General features: G+C 46.6%; 1 protein-coding gene across 6 annotated transcripts in view; it reads right to left on the bottom strand.

Moving 5' to 3' along the window:
• Positions 1-14,837, bottom strand: part of ATP2B2 (ATPase plasma membrane Ca2+ transporting 2) — a 1,084,469-nt gene extending 1,069,632 nt beyond the window's left edge. For all 6 annotated transcript variants that reach the window (XM_090021539.1, XM_090021533.1, XM_090021535.1 and 3 more), the window contains exon 1: positions 14,652-14,837. The gene's annotated coding sequence lies outside the window, so the exon portion shown is untranslated. The remainder of the gene's footprint in view (positions 1-14,651) is intronic.
• Between the last annotated feature and the right edge of the window lie 835 nt (positions 14,838-15,672).

The raw sequence follows: 15,672 nt of genomic DNA, 5'->3' as shown, positions 1-15,672 counted from the left end.
GCATCCAGTTCTGGGCACTCCACTTCAACAAGGGCATGGAAAAGCTTGAGTCAGTCCAGAGAAGAGCCACCCCTATGATCAGAGACTTTCAAGGCAAGCCATACAAGGAAAGGCTGAGAGATCTGGGCCTCTTCAGCCTAAAAAAGAGAAGACTGAGAGGGGTCTTGGTAGCAGCTTACTGCTACATCTGGGGAATACATCAAGGGCTCAGCAAACAACCTGTTTACCAGGGCACCCTTGGGGAAAACCAGGGGTAATGACCACAAACTCCTGGAGGACCATTTCAGACTTAACACTAGGAAAAACTTCTTGACCATTAGAGTGTCCAGACTGTGGAATAAACTACCTCCAGAGGTGGTGCAATCACCTACCCTGGAAATTTTCAAGAGGAGATTGGATGGTCACCTCACTGGAGTCACCCAACCCCAGTTGTCTTTCCTGCCTAGTACGGGGGGGCCTAGACCCAATGATCTGGTGAGGTCCCTTCCAGCTACTTACAATTTATGACTATGAATCTATGGATCATCATATTTTTCAGCTATAGAGCAATATGTGTTAGCAATGATTTTCCAACACAAGGTGAATACCATAAGGTCAGGCAAAAAAAAGAGCAACAGATATCTTCTACACGAAAGAATACATCCACAATTAAAACTTGATGGCTTTAATGGCATCTTCTTGTTTCCATTATACTTCAAATCTTTTGCACTTTATAATTTTTGGGTCATCTATACATGTATTGAACTGCATGCAATTTGCCGCAGTATAAACATCACAAAACTACATGCGAGACACTAGATTGCAGGAAACTAACTATTGTCATTGTAAGATAGCGCTATCAGAGACAGTACTACCTTACGGCATTGAAACTAACGCGAGTGCATAAATTGCACCTGGTCAGCTCAGGCAACGGGAGGCCAGACCCCTGCCTGCCATGTAGCTCCACAGCTCCACTCTTTGGCACTCTCGTGCCCCAGCCAGCCCCTTTGCCGCCAAACGATGCGACACAGGGTTGACCCTCTGAGCCAGGGCTGCTCCATTCCAGCTCAAACTGCTGAGGTCCTGGATGCACATGTAGACACTGTACCCAAGAGCCATTAATTGTGGAGTGAAGTGTGCCAGAGTTTAATCGCGTTATGTTAATTGCATGTATAAATGCACCCTTTAACACCTACTTGATAGAACAGAGAAGGGAAGTCTACATTGCATTGTCAAAAGTATTTAACCTATAATGAGAACAGTTCAAACTTTTTTTTAAAAAAAAGGAGATGTAAAATTACACCAATGAATCTGCTTATACGTTTTTATTAAGGCCCTTTGAGAAGCACTGTTATAGTTTTTGCAAATAATAAATAAGAACCACCTAAATATTTTTAAATATTCTTTCTAGACAGGTATGTGTTTTGACATTGTTTTTAAATTAGCTTTTTTCTGTGTGTAAATTAATACACCTTTTCTGTCCTCCATTCTTCTAAAGGAGTTGTGAACTTGTATTCTTTTTTTCAAAAGACAAATCACACTAGTTAGCAAAATATTGTTGACCAGATTTGTCGAACCAATCAACCACACATTAAAACCACTTTTGCATTCCAAACTAAAATCCCAAGAAAATACCAGCAATAGTTAGAGAACCATATATTTGTAAATAACATTAATTGGCTTTTTCTGGTGCACTTCCTGCTCAGAAGATTGATATCAACATTTTAGCTTTTACTACTGCTGTATACCAACACCTGAAAATTCACAACCCAATTCCCTTTAGTGACTAAAATCAACAAACTTTCTTTTATCACAGCTGAATATGCTTTAAAGTGCAATAGTTATTGTCAATTAAAGCATTAAACAATAGGACAACAGCAAAGGACACTGTGAGATTCATGCAATTTTCTTTAATCTGTCCCTATACTATTCCTAGTAAAAAAAAAAAAAAAAAAAAGCACTCAAGACCTCTCACCATCAAAATCCTCCCCAAAACTCTCTTTCCCACACTCTTAGAGCTGACTCCAATTTTGGTCATGCAAAAAAAAAAAAAAAAATTTAACTCCAAATATAGATTTCTTGTTGAATAATATATTCCAATCTGTACTCACAATATTAAAAAGGTGTTATACAACAAATAGATGTTGGCATCATCTTTATTGCAAATATGCTAATGGATTTGGGCCAACTCTTTTTCCATCTATTTGCATCTATATTCGATTCTACTCAATCCTGAAGTTCCTGAAAAATACATTAATACATCTCTTTCTGTAACACACCAACATCTTACCCTTAAGTCTGAGATATAAATAGCAGAAGGAAGAGGATCCACCTACCTTTTGTATTAACAGTTTTCCAAGGATTCAAGCAAGATGGAATAAGATCACACTTAAGTCCACTTATATGCTTAACAGGTGAAACAGAGTCTGGCCTTTAGTGCTCTACCATATGAGAATACTTTGTGTGCTCAGATGACTGCATTCATATGAGCCTGAAAGGGAGATTTCTTGTTCACAGAAATAACCCCTATTGATGGAGAGGAACCTTCATTCAAAATTCAGGCCTAAATATATATGATCATAAGATATGCTCAAAGTAGCACCATCACTATCACATGGTGAAGCTATACAGGCATTTGAAAAGTGTCTTTTACCTGTATTTCTACCGGCAGCTTCATTACTAGACACCAGAAATAAAACCTAATATTCACGATGTAGATTCTTGAAGGATATGGAAAACTGTTTCACGTGACATGACAATAAGAAGCAACAACTGGACTTATCAACACATTTAACACTTAAACCACTTTAGATGCAGTTTATTAAACCTGAAGCAGACAGATGTATAAACCTGGTAAAGAAATGTAAAGCTTCCTGGAATGGCTCAAAATTGTATTTGGAAAATCAAGTACTCTTTTGTGAACCAGTTTGCTCTGAACTAGTTCCTCCAGGCATCCCACACCGCATCACCTCTTCTCCAACTGCGGCAACTAGTATAAACCAGTATTATACTACCACGTTTTTCTCTCTCCCTTTTGTTGGCCCCTTTGATTATTTTTTTTAATGAGCTCCCTTGCACAGCTTTTTCAAATAATTTTCTAACCACCAATTGTGTCCTTCCTTCCTACTTGACCACATCCCCTGACCATGCCGTCATTCCCCCCAGCCCCTGGGAACCAAAAAGCTCCTAAACTATCAAAAACAGCTTTACTAAGGTCACTTAGCATAAATTATTTCAGGCACTTCAACAGAGATATTGGGTTAAAGATATCAATAAAAAAAACCCACAAAATTAATGAGGTCTTTAATTTTATAAGCAGGTACCTAAGTGCCTGGAATAGCAGTGACTTCCTGCAGAGGCATAACAGGGCAGTTCCACATCCTGGGCGGCAGCAGTGCCAGGCTGCCAAGAGTGCAGCCATTCAGCAACTACTCTGGCTGGTTTTTTTGTGCCTCCCCCTTCCCCCCCAGTAGGCAACTGGAGCTGCTGTCCTACTCACCTGCCACCCACTCCCATTACTGGCTTTCCAATTGTAGGCTACATGTTTCAAAGAAAGATTTAAGTAATAAATTCACATCCAGATCTAAATGATTGTCAAATGTGAGGATAAGGAGGCATTGGTCTTTTGCAGCTCTGGACTGTGCCCCATATTTAATGCTGAATTTAAAATAATGTTTTCCTAATGAGCTCATATCAATCTGCAGATCTGCTATGACAGAGCAGGGACACCTCTTGGCCATTGGCTTAAGCATGTGTGTGCATGTAAAACGCAATTAGATAGGTATAGTCAACCAGGAAAATAAAAAAAAAATCAATGATCACAGAGAAATTTCAACACTAAGAGGTCTAGTACCCTTGCTCCAATAAGTAGTCCCACTGATGATAGCAGAACTGTTTTCATGAAAACTGACATAACTACAAGCAGTAGGCTCAATGGTTATGGTCATGTTACAGTGGTTCCACGGTGCAACTGCTTTCTCCAGTTGCCAATGACTGCAGCTTCAATTATTACAATGATTGTTAAGAATTAGATAGGCTTGATGTCCTTAGCAGGATTTATAGTTTACTTCTGGGTTCCAACTTAGTGCATGTTCCCCAAGCCAAAAAGTGAGACATGGCCGAATTCCCTCATCCCAATCAAGATTAAAACTACATGCATGAAAAGCTCAGTGGAGGCTAGGAAAATGATCACATGATTATCACAGTTGGCAAATAGGGTTATCCATAAGGCTTCAACATACTCAGCATGGATGGAATGTTCAAAGATTTTAGCAGTAAGCTTCTAAGAAGCTTAAATAAGAACAAATAAATGGTGATTTCACCATATTTAACACTGACCAAATAGCATTATTTTTAAAGACTTATTTTCAGAAAGGGCTGAAAATAAGACACGGTTTAGCAAACTGATAAGGGTCTACCAGCTCCATCTATTATACAAATCTTAATCTAGAAGAATGGGAGAAAAATAAAACTACTGCATAAATAATAGAATGCTTTACATGTTTATCCCATTGCTTAAACAAAATCCATCTGATGTATATTTGAAAGATCAATTTTTTTACCTTCCCCCACAAAAAATTAAATCAATGACTAATTTTCAAAAGCATTCCTATTTCTTCTGTTTTATTTGATGGATGTACCTTCAAGATTTGTAAACCAAGATAGTTGATTTGTTCTTTTATGCCAGGGAATTTATAATCAGTTCAGAAAAATCTTTCAATACTCCAGTGAAGTTGTAAGTGGGGAGGACAGAGAATGCAGTTACATTATCAGTCACAGTTTTACTATTCCCAATTAATTAAACAAACTAAATATTTAGTTATTTTCAAATTTGTATGTCAATTTGTCATCATTTTAATCAAATCCTAAAACAGATCAAATTTCTCAAATATAGTTATTTACACAGATGAAGTTACACATTTCAGATGCAAGATCAGCATACTATAGGATAGGCATAACTGAACTTTGAAAAAGAAAGGCTCTTGAGGGATTATTTAAAATTCATTATGTTCCTTGAATACATTTTTTCAGTATTCTAATATAATAAAAGGGCTAATATAATATTCTAATATAATAAAGGTCTGTGTGTCTGTCTGTCTGTCTGTCTGTCTGTAATGCTTTTGGCCAAATGTGCATGAGCCACCTAGAGGGTGGGGGCAGCAATTGCCCATGCAAGCCTGGGCTGCATGGGCCCAAGTTTGAGCCACTGCCAGGGAAGCTTGTGGCAACAGTGAACACACCCCAGCTGCCGGAGCAGCAGGGCTTCCCCACATCTCCCTGCCTGAGGGCAAAGGGAGGGGTCATAGTGGCAACCCCCCCACTCCCATCTCCTGTCCCCGATGTCCCCCAGAACAGCTGGCAGGGAGGGGGAGGCATCAGGCAGGGAGGGAGGGAAAGGAGCAGGGCAGGGGGAGGCAAAGGGGGCAGCTGTTGTCAGGGCCAGGCAGAAGGCAGGGAGGGAGGGGAGCAGGAAGGGGGCCTGACAACAGCTGGCATGGAAGGGCAGGCAGTGGGGAGGGATGAAGGCTGTGCAGGCCTGGGAAGGTGAAGCAGGGGGTCATGGTGGTGGCTGGTGTTGGGGCTGGGCAGCATGGAAGGAAGGAGGGAAGAGAAGAGTGGAAGGGAGAGGGGGTCATAGAGGTGGCACCTCCCTACCACCTGGCCCCAACAACAGTTGGCAGGGAGAGTGAGGGAGGGGAGGGGAGCCCTGCTGCAAGGCGGAGGCAGGCAGGGGCAGAGAGCCCCCCCACACTGGAGGCGGTGGTGGCAGCAGCGGAGGGAGTCTTTACATGGCTGGCCCTGAAGGGTGAGCAGGGAGAGAAGGGAGGGGGCCATGTAAACAAACACTCTCAAACCTAAATTTCCCCTTATGCAGCTTGAAGCCATTGCTCCTAGTCCTGTCCTTCATGGCCAGAGACAAAAGCCCATGTCCAGCCTCTCTATAATCTCTCTTCACGTATTCCCTCTCCTTAATCTTCTCTTTTCTAGACTAAATAAACCTAGTTTTTTCAACTGTTCCTCGTAAGTCATCAGATGTGCACCGATATATTAGATCAGCACTAACAAAAAGTAAATTAGCATTACTAGTAATAGACTTTTTTGGTTGGTGTAGCTGACAGTGTTACCAATAAAATGCCAAGTGCATATATGCAGCTGCAGTATGCTTACGGCCAGGAATGCTGCCGTAAGTCGGAGCATCTAGTAAGTCTGTGGTGGGAAGGAGGAAGGGGCATGTGGGGGGAAGATCGAGGCCCCCACAGTGAGGGAGAAAGAGGAGCAGGGGCTGCCCAGACAGAGTAGTGAATACAACCCCAGGGCCAGGAGCTGCAAGCGGCTCATCCGGGGCACATAGGAGAGCGAGGAGGGGGGATGGCTCCTCGCCACTGCACATAGCCCCAGGTTTGTGAGGGGTGAGAGCGGGCTGCCCACTAAGGCTCTCTCCCTGGATCAGCTCCAGATTGGAGCTCGATCCTCCCACCTTCCCAATGCAACACAGCTAACCTCTATTGGGTTGGGAGGATCAATCTAATTCATGGCACTTTTTGTGATATGCCGCGAGTTAGACCTAAAAGCACAAACAGGTCCAGTTCTCAGAAGACAGACATTGCCATGAAGAGCTAACAGGCAGCAAAACTGTAGAAGAAAGGATAGCTTGAATAATGGAACTTCAAGAGCATTGGAAAGGAGGGAGGGTTGTTAACACCTGTGGAGTGGAGAATGATTAGCAGGAATCAGGGAAATAATGAGCCATTAAGTCAAATGACTGTGCCAGCTCTGACTGAATAGAAATGTCCCTGCCTGTATCAAGTTTTAAAGTTTGAGTGGCACAGGAATCAAAGCAGGGGTGGAACTGCACCACTGCACCCCCTCTGGATCTACCTGCCCATAGAGTTCTTGAAGCATGGGGTACAGAATTGGACACAGTACTCCAGGTGAGGCCTCATCAGTGCTGAATTCAGTGAAGGAATCATAGAGAAACAGGGATGTAAGGATCTCCACAGGTCATCTAGTCCAACCCCCCTGCACATAGGCACCTGGTGGGGGGGCATGCCCCCCTGATATTGGCCACCTCCAACACTGGCTTCTGCAGACAGTCACTGCTAGCCACCACCCCCACCACTGCCACCAGCTCCTGCAGGCAGTTACTGCTTCCCACCCCACCAACACTGCCACCCACAAATTGTGCCTACCCAGTCTCAGGACGCACCAGTCACCCATGCCCTTGCATGAGGCAAGATGATCTTTATCCAAACCACCCTATACAAATTCACCGTCTAACTTCTTAACAAAACTATAGCATCAACTCTGACACACCACAGATAAAGTAGGGGAACCATGGCAGCCAATGTCCTGCTGGTGTTAAAGGCTGTTAATACGTGCTCAAGAGATCCCAGGAAGAGCCACGCCACCTGCTACAGAGGATGACAAAAACCCCCACAGTCCATACCAATCTGACTATGGGGTAAAATTCCTTTCTGATTCCAAATATGGAGATCAGTTTTATCCTGAATGGAGGGGCAAGACCCTCTAGCAGGTTTACCATATGTCTGGCTTTTCTCAGATGCATCTTCTTTTTTGGCCCCCTGTGCTGCAAGTGGGTGGATTTTTTTAAATGCAAGCAAGAAGTCCGGGATTTCCTCCCCTGGTCTGTTTTCAACATGGTTGCTGCTAGGTAGAACTGCAGTTCCCAGAATACATAGCACAGTATACATGTGATTGGGAGCTGAGTTTGTGATTTTGCTTTGCTCTCCTGGTGGGAGCAGGGGGAGGGTAATCTGAGGTAGCAGGGTGCACAGAGGGTCAGAATTTGAGGTAGCAGGGTGCACAGAGGGTCAGGAGTGAGGGGTACTGGCAGGGCTGGGGGGGAAAGAGGGCAGGGGGCTGTGGATCAGGATTGAGGGGCCACAGGTGCCTGTGGGTTGGGTGTGTGGGGCACTGGCAGTACCAGGGGGCTGCAGGTCAGGAGTGAGGGTCACCAGCGGCAGAGTGGGGCAGGGTTCTGCTTTTTGGGAGTAAGGTGCACTGGTAGGGCTAGGATCAATGGGTTGGGAGTGAGGGGCAACAGAATAGGCAGCAGCAGGACACCAGCATATCACTGCTCCCCCACCATCATACCTCCCTTCCCCATCCCCCCCCCACAGGCGTCCTCTTTTTTTGGACCTGGAAATATGGTAACCTTAAACTCAGAGGTTTCACTAGAGGATAAGGTCCCATGAGAACACTGGCACACCCAAGCCAAAAATCTCAGCCTTGGCTGCAGCCAACATCCAATGCCTCTGAAGAAGCTTTAAGACAACCCTGATACATGTGGCAGCATGCAATTATTCTGTTCCCCGCCCCCCCCCCCCACACACACAGGTATCCTCTTTTTTTGGACCTGGAAATATGGTAACCTTAAACTCAGAGGTTTCACTACAGAACTCTAATGATGCAATGCTAGAAATGTTACTAATACTACATTTAAGAGAAAACATCAAACCCCTCCACTTATTGGAAAAGTAGTAATTACAATATGAACAATGCATTTAGGATCTCAATATTTATCTGAGCCCCAATTTAAAAAAAAACAAAAAACACTTAAAGCATTTGCTAAGTATTCAGTATTATTGTTAAGATTGCTGTCCAAATGTCCTTAGAAGCTTTATTTTACTTTGAAAAGACATTACTTGGGATTTTTCAAATTTGTGTTTTGAAATTTAAGAACTGCGTGCATTTACTGCAACTTGCCATCCAGATTGCAAGGTCATAGAATCACAGAAGTAGGGTTGGAAGGGACCTTGTAGATCTTCAAATCTGACCCCCCACCCCACCCCCCGGGCAGGAGAAAAACTGAGCTCAAATGACTCCAGCCAGGTAGGCATCAAGCCTCTTCTTAAAGACCCCCAGGGTAGGAGCCAGCACCACTTCCCTTGGAAGTTGGTTCCAGATCCTAGCTGCCCTAACTGTGAAGTAGTTCTTATGGATGTCTAATCTAAACCTACCCTCCAACAACTTGTGGCTGTTATTCCTTGTTATGCCAGGGGATGCTAGGGGAAACAAGGTCTCTCCCAAACCCTTCTGGTCCCCCCTGGTGAATTTATAGATGGTCACCAGGTCCCCCCTCAGCCTTCTCTTGTGAAGGCTGAACAGGTTCAACTCCCGCAGTCTCTCATTGTAGGGTCTGCCCTGTAGTCCCATGATCATGCGGGTGGCCCTCCTCTGGACCCTCTGAATGTTGTCCACATCCCTCCTGAAGTGGGGCGCACAGAACTGGACACAGTACTCCAGCTGTGGCCTGACCACTGTTGCATTGAGGGGGGAGGACCACCTCCTTGGCCCTGCCTGAAATGCATCTGTGGATGCATGATAAGGTCCGGTGAGCCCTGCCAACTGTGACCTCGCATTGTCAGCCCATGTTCTTCTTGGAGTCAATAATGACTGCAAGATCCCTTTCTGCCTCTGTCCTCTCAAAAAGGGAGTTTCCCCATCTTATAAGTGTGCTGCTGGTTACTACTGCCCAAGTGCAGCACCCCGCACTTGTCAGTATTGAAATGCATCCTGTTTTTGTTAGCCCACCCCTGTAACCTATCCAGGTCTTGCTGCAGTCTTTCCCTCCCTACTAGCATGCTCACCTCACCCCAAATCTTGGCATCATCAGCAAATTTAAACAGGTTGCTTTTCACCCCATCATCCAAATCGCTGATAAAGAGATTGAACAGCGCAGGCCCAAGGACCGAGCCCTGGGGGACTTCGCTTCCCACCTCCCCCCAGGTCGAATACGACCCATCCACCACCACCCTCTGAGTACAACCCTTCAGCCAATCTGCAATCCATCTGACTGTGTAGGCATCAATGCCACAGTCGCCTAGTTTTTTAATAATGATGGGGTGGGAGACAGTGTCAAAGGCCTTGCTGAAGTCCAGAAAGACTACATCCATGGCGACACCTGCATCCAATGCTTCTGTGACCTGATCATAAAAGGCAATCAGGTTGGTCTGACATGACCTGCCCCTAATGAAACCATGCTGGTTGCCCTTGAGCATCATCCCTGAAGCCAGCCCATCACAGATGTGCTCCTTGATGATCTTCTCAAAGAGTTTCCCTAGGATTGAGGTAAGACTGACAGGCCTATGGTTGCCCAGGTCCTCCCTCCTCCCTATTTTAAAGATGGGGACCACATTGGCTACCTTCCAATCATCTGGCACCTGGCCTGAGCACCACGAGCACTCGTAAAGCCGTCCCAAGGACCCTGCAATAACCTCTGATAGCTCCCTCAACACCCTGGGGTGGAGAGCATCTGGACCTGCTGATCTGAACATGTCCAGCCCCTCCAGAAGCTCTCTAACCTGGTCCTCCCCAACCTGAGGTCTGGAGGCATTCCCCTCAAGTCCATCTTGCATCACAGTGGGGAAGTCCCAGTCCCTGCACAAGAAAATGGAGGTGAAGAATTGGTTAGAGAGGTCTGCTTTCTCCTCTGGCGCAACCACCAGACTGCCCAAAGAATCTTGCAGGGGCCCCATGTTTCCCAGTGCCGTCTTCATCCTCCCTATATATTTGAAAAAGGACTTTTTATTATCTTTGATCTTGGACACTAAGATCAGGCCCAAGCAGAGGAGGTATACTCCTCTTTGGTGATAGCACCCCCTCTTCCACCGGGTGCACGCCGCCTTTTCGGCAATGAGACATTCCCAGACACCCTTGGTGAGCTAGAGGGGCTTTTGGGCACTCTTGCCCCCCTTGCTTCTTGTTGATACTCAGGGCCCAAGGGGGGCCTGCATATCATCTCCTTAAGAAATGACCACTCATCTTGCGCACTGAGCTCCCCTGCCCTCAAGAACCCCAACGCCTCTCCCACTGATCTCCTCAACTCATTGAAGTTGGCCCTCTTGAAGTCTAGGGCTACCGCCTTGCTGCAGGCCCTTGACACCCTGCGCTGGATGGTGAATTCCAGCAAACGGTGATTGCTATCACCCAGGTGGTCAAGGACCTGGAGGCCCGTTACCAGGTTGTCGCCTGTGGCCAGGACCAGGCCCAACAGGGCATTTCCTCTGGTGGGACTGTGCACCTCCTGAATTAAGTGGAGGTCCTGTATCTCAGCCAGGAACCTCCTGGAACGGTCCAACCTGGCTGACTGTTCCTCCCAGCAGATATCCGGGTAACTTAAATCACCCATGACAACTACATCCCTTGCCTTAAGTGCCTCTGTGCAAGCTGGCCCAAAAATTCCCAGTCCAGCTCCTCCCCTTGGTTGGGGGGTCTGTAGTAGACCCCCACCATTAGATCCCTCTCGCCACAGCCCCCTTGTATCTTGACCCAGAGCACTTCAGCTTGCCCTTCCCTCTGACCCCATTCTGCTGGCGGAGGATGTGTATTGCTCCTTGACAGAGAAGAAAGGAAAGGTTGGGGTGTGGCACTCTATCCCGCCTGTAAAGCCTATAGCCCCTAATGCTAACTGCCCAGCCGTGGGATGAATCCCACCATGTTTCTATAAGCCCTATGATGTCTGGGTTTGAACTGGCTACTCTGAGGGTGAGTTCCTCCTGTCTGTTCCCCATACTACAAACATTGGTATATAGGCATTTAAGGTCTTACATAGCTGTTGTTTTAGACCACAAAAACAAAGGTTTTTTTTAGACCACAACATAGTAAGTTTTGCTATTGAATTGAGATAGCTGGACTGCTGTGAGCTGATTATTTAGGAAGGGAATAAGGAAACTAAGAAAATTTACATTTAAATGAAGTTTCTTTTATTTAAGTCCTGATTTAGCTAATGGTTGAAGACTTGCCTTGTTTAATACTAGTATAAACTTCATAGGTCTTTTTTGTATTTTCATCAACCTTTATTAATCGTAAGCTTCTAAGGCATATTTGAAAAGTATAGAGTTTTCTAATCTCATATACTTTAACTTCATGTTCATTTATTCTGTTTAAAAGTCTATTTGTAATTTAGAGACATACAAAAGCAGCACTGTCTTCTCTCGTTGTTTATTCGGGTACGCCGTAGGTTAGGAAGCATCTAACCACATGGTTTTCTGTACTCTGCTCAGCAGTCCCATCGACTTCAACCAGGCAATGCACAACAGTAGAATTACTGAGGTATTAATTTTTTGCAACACTAGTTCCTTCATCAGCAACAACTAAAAAGGTAACATTCAAACATGCCAAGCACCATATCAGTTGACAAAACAAACCCATTAAATACGGATGTGACAGCATCACAACTCATTACAATGACAAGTGTCAAATACACAAAATATTTGGATAAAAAGGAATTTAGATGATTGGATGATAAGATAAAGCAGTGTGTGAATAATGTTGAGGGATGTTTGGATGAGTGTCAGATTAGCAGAGTTTGGATAGCTGGAAGAGTGCTGTACTGGTTAAGACACATGAGCAAAGTAAAGAAATAATGTAAGCCGAAAATCATATGGAACAGTTCATTCAAGAAAGTCACCGTAATTCATGTTTGAGCAAAACAAGACAGATTTTTTTTTAAATAAAGGCAAAATACATATTAAGAAGCTACCAGTATTGTTTCCCATAGCTTCATGCAGTAAAAGGATGGAACTGGGCATCACATCCTGAATCCAAATAATACTTTATCCATAGAACAAACAAGTACACATCTGACCCCATGCAAACAACGTCAGCCATTAGTCACAAATGTGAATCTTACAAAAAACTATGATAGGAGTACAGTTGTCATATTCATGAGAGTAGTCAAACTAAACTTACTCCAGTGTGTATGCATTTGCAGGATGACATACCAAGTTCTTAATCCTGAAAACACTTCCAAGTGCAAGTAGTCCTACCAGACTTAGAAGGACTTTGGAGGACATGATTAAAAAGTTTTGCCAGATTTGTCCCCAAAATATTATCATCGTTTTAAAAGCTGTTTCAGAGAACTGCTTATTTCCTCACAACAAAAATTTCATAGAAGCAAATAGTAGCAGTCTTAACATTTGAACTGTTTCTAATGTATGTTTTACTGCTTTAGAAGCACATTACAATTCCCAGACTATCGTTGCTAGTAGTTCTTGCATCTTTTTAATACAGTCATTTAGAACATCTCTATTTGGAGAAGTAGCGAACATCTCTACGTCTAAGTTATGCTAGAAATTACATGTTAGGTACAAAAATATTTTTCTAAAATGTAATTTTCTGAGATGGGATGTACAACATAGTTAAAATTTCTAATGAAAAGTTAGCTTTCTTTCTTTGTGCTTGTATATGGAGATAACTTGCTCATGTTTTTTGTTACATGCATAGAAAATTAAATTTTGAAAACACTGATGATTATGCTGATACAAACAGAACTAAGTGACAGGTATGATTCTGCCCCGTACAAACAACCTTCTGGATTTTTACAAACAACCTTCTGGATGCTGCTCATACAGAGAGCCCCACACTAATCTACATTCTGAAATCACACTACAAAAATGAAGTATTCTTCAATTAAGTCACTGCTTCACTGGAAAACCATAATTAGTTTTTATTCTACCTTGCAATAATGCCAGCAGAAATCTGGGGTCATGGGGCAAATAGGAGGGGTGGGGGAAATGGACTGAGGTGAGGTTAAAGCAGGTGATTGAGCCAATTACATTTGCAGTTTAGCTACCAACTTCCTAGGTGACCTGTGACAAACTGCTATCCTTCTTCACTTGGCTTTAGCTACGCATATACAACACGCACACCGATGCCAGCACCACCACATGCCGGCATTACGAAGCTGCATTCGTTACCGTTTGTAAACGCTTCGAAATCCCCAGATGACAATAACGCCGCACGGGGACTTAGGGTCACAACAGTCTACGCCGAGCCACAAAGGCGACCCCAACCTCTGGAAAATAAAGCGCGGGTATTTCTTGCGATTCTCCTTCTACCTCTGACTCCTATTCAGCCAGAGCAAAGCGACGGGCTGCCCGGGCGCGCGCGGGCTCTGCGTGACGAGCCTCCGCGCCCCAGCCGGGGGAGGGGGGAGGCGCTCTAGAGCTCGGTACAAAAAGAACAAGTCTCTGGTCCCAGTTTCTCCTTGAAATAAAGAAAAAACAAACAAAAAGCCCACGCTGCGAAGGGGCCGGACGGGGACGGCAGCGCAGGCTGGCAGGGCCCTGGCAAAGTTTCGCTCCTGCTCCCGGCGGGGGCGCGCAGCGCCGGGCCCGGCCCTCAGCGCTTTCTCGCCCCGGCAGGACCGCGCCAGGCAGCCGCAGCGCTGCGCCCCCGGGGTCAGCTCCACCCCGGGCTTCGCCTGCCGCAGCTCAGCGTCTGGACTGGCCTGCAGGGCGGCCCGGGTCCCCACAGCCCCGGCCGGAGCCGCCTCTCGCCCGCACCGCGAGCACCGCCGGAGAGGCTCGGCCTCGCGCGGCACCCCGCTCCGCTGCCTCTGCGGCCAGCTCCGGCTCGCCCGCAGCCCTTGGACCCTCGCCCGTCCGCTCCGCCGCGGCCGCCGGCTCCCCCCCGCCGGCCGCCGCAGCCCCGCAACGCGCGCCGCTCCGCGAGTCTCCCGGCCCGGCAGCCCCAGCGCTGCGGAGCCGCTCAAGGTCACCTCATGACACGCCGGCAGCACCTGGGGGGAGCCGCCGAGCGCTCCTCTCCGCCCGGCTGCTGCAGTGGGCGCGGGGGCCACTGCCCCCGCTCCCCACGGGGACCCGCAGTCGCCGCCACGGCCCGGCGCGGGATGCTCGTGCCCTTACCTGAGCCGGCGGCGGCGGGCGCAGCGGCTGCCGCTGGCCGAGGCGGGCGCACAGATGCTGCAGCTGTTGCTAAGTCACCCCGGCGGCCGCAGGAGCCGCTCCGAGCGCAGGCAGCGGCTGGCGGCGGCGCCCGGGGACTCCAGCGCCGCGCCGCCGACTCCGCGTGCGCCGCTACTGCGCTCTGGCGCTTCGCCGCTCCCGGCAAACTTCGGCGGGGCGCACCTTTCCCCTCCTCTGCGGCGCCCGAGGGGCTGCTGGGGGACTGGAGCTGTGCCGGCCGCTCATTAGCCCCTCGTCCCGCTGGCACAGAGCCTCCCACCGCCATTCATGGGGCTTTCCAGCCCGGCTGAGTACCCTAGGGACTGAGATGCAGCCAGTCATACCAGCCTTTCATTTCCCTGGTCAAGGGAGACATGGAGAAGATAGCCAAGAGGCAGGACCATGATGTGCAATTTTGTGTTCTCCAACCCTGAGGGCCTCCAATGCCCTCAACCTCCTCTTTCTCCCAGTTTAACTCTTTCCTGCCACTCTAGTCAGCAGGTAACTAGTCAGTCCCCTGCTGCTAACAGAGGTGTGTCAGCATACTCTGAAGACTAGGACTCTAGTCCTTCTCTTTAATAATGTGTAAAGAAAGATGCATGCAGAGGGGACCTTGAGAAGGGGAAATTTGCCCTTGCTTTAATTGTCATCATAAAATGTGTAGTTATTATCTAAGAATTTGATGACAATTCTCCCACATAAGGTATTGTTAATTTAGGGTTGGTCCCACCTCCGCTTGCAGCAGGTGCAAATCATTAGGTTGTGACCTATTAAAGTCAGGCTATGTTAAGGAGGTAATCCTCACCTGAAAGGACACATCACAGTACCAAGAGGGCACTTAATACATGCTAGTCTGCTTGCTCCCTGCAACTTTTTTTGCTGCAGTTCTTGCTCCCAGGTGTACCTTTTGAATGTGCACCTGGGAAGAATTAACTTTGGAGAATCAGCTCCAGAGTTTATTCATGCACAAGCTTGTGAAGCC

The sequence above is a fragment of the Crocodylus siamensis genome, chromosome 11 (assembly GCF_052110815.1).
Source record: "Crocodylus siamensis isolate JL-2025a chromosome 11, ASM5211081v1, whole genome shotgun sequence".
Classification (NCBI taxonomy): Eukaryota; Metazoa; Chordata; order Crocodylia; family Crocodylidae; genus Crocodylus; species Crocodylus siamensis.
The sequence above is the reverse complement of the archived record's forward strand: the minus strand, read 5'-3'. Positions and strand labels throughout refer to the sequence as shown.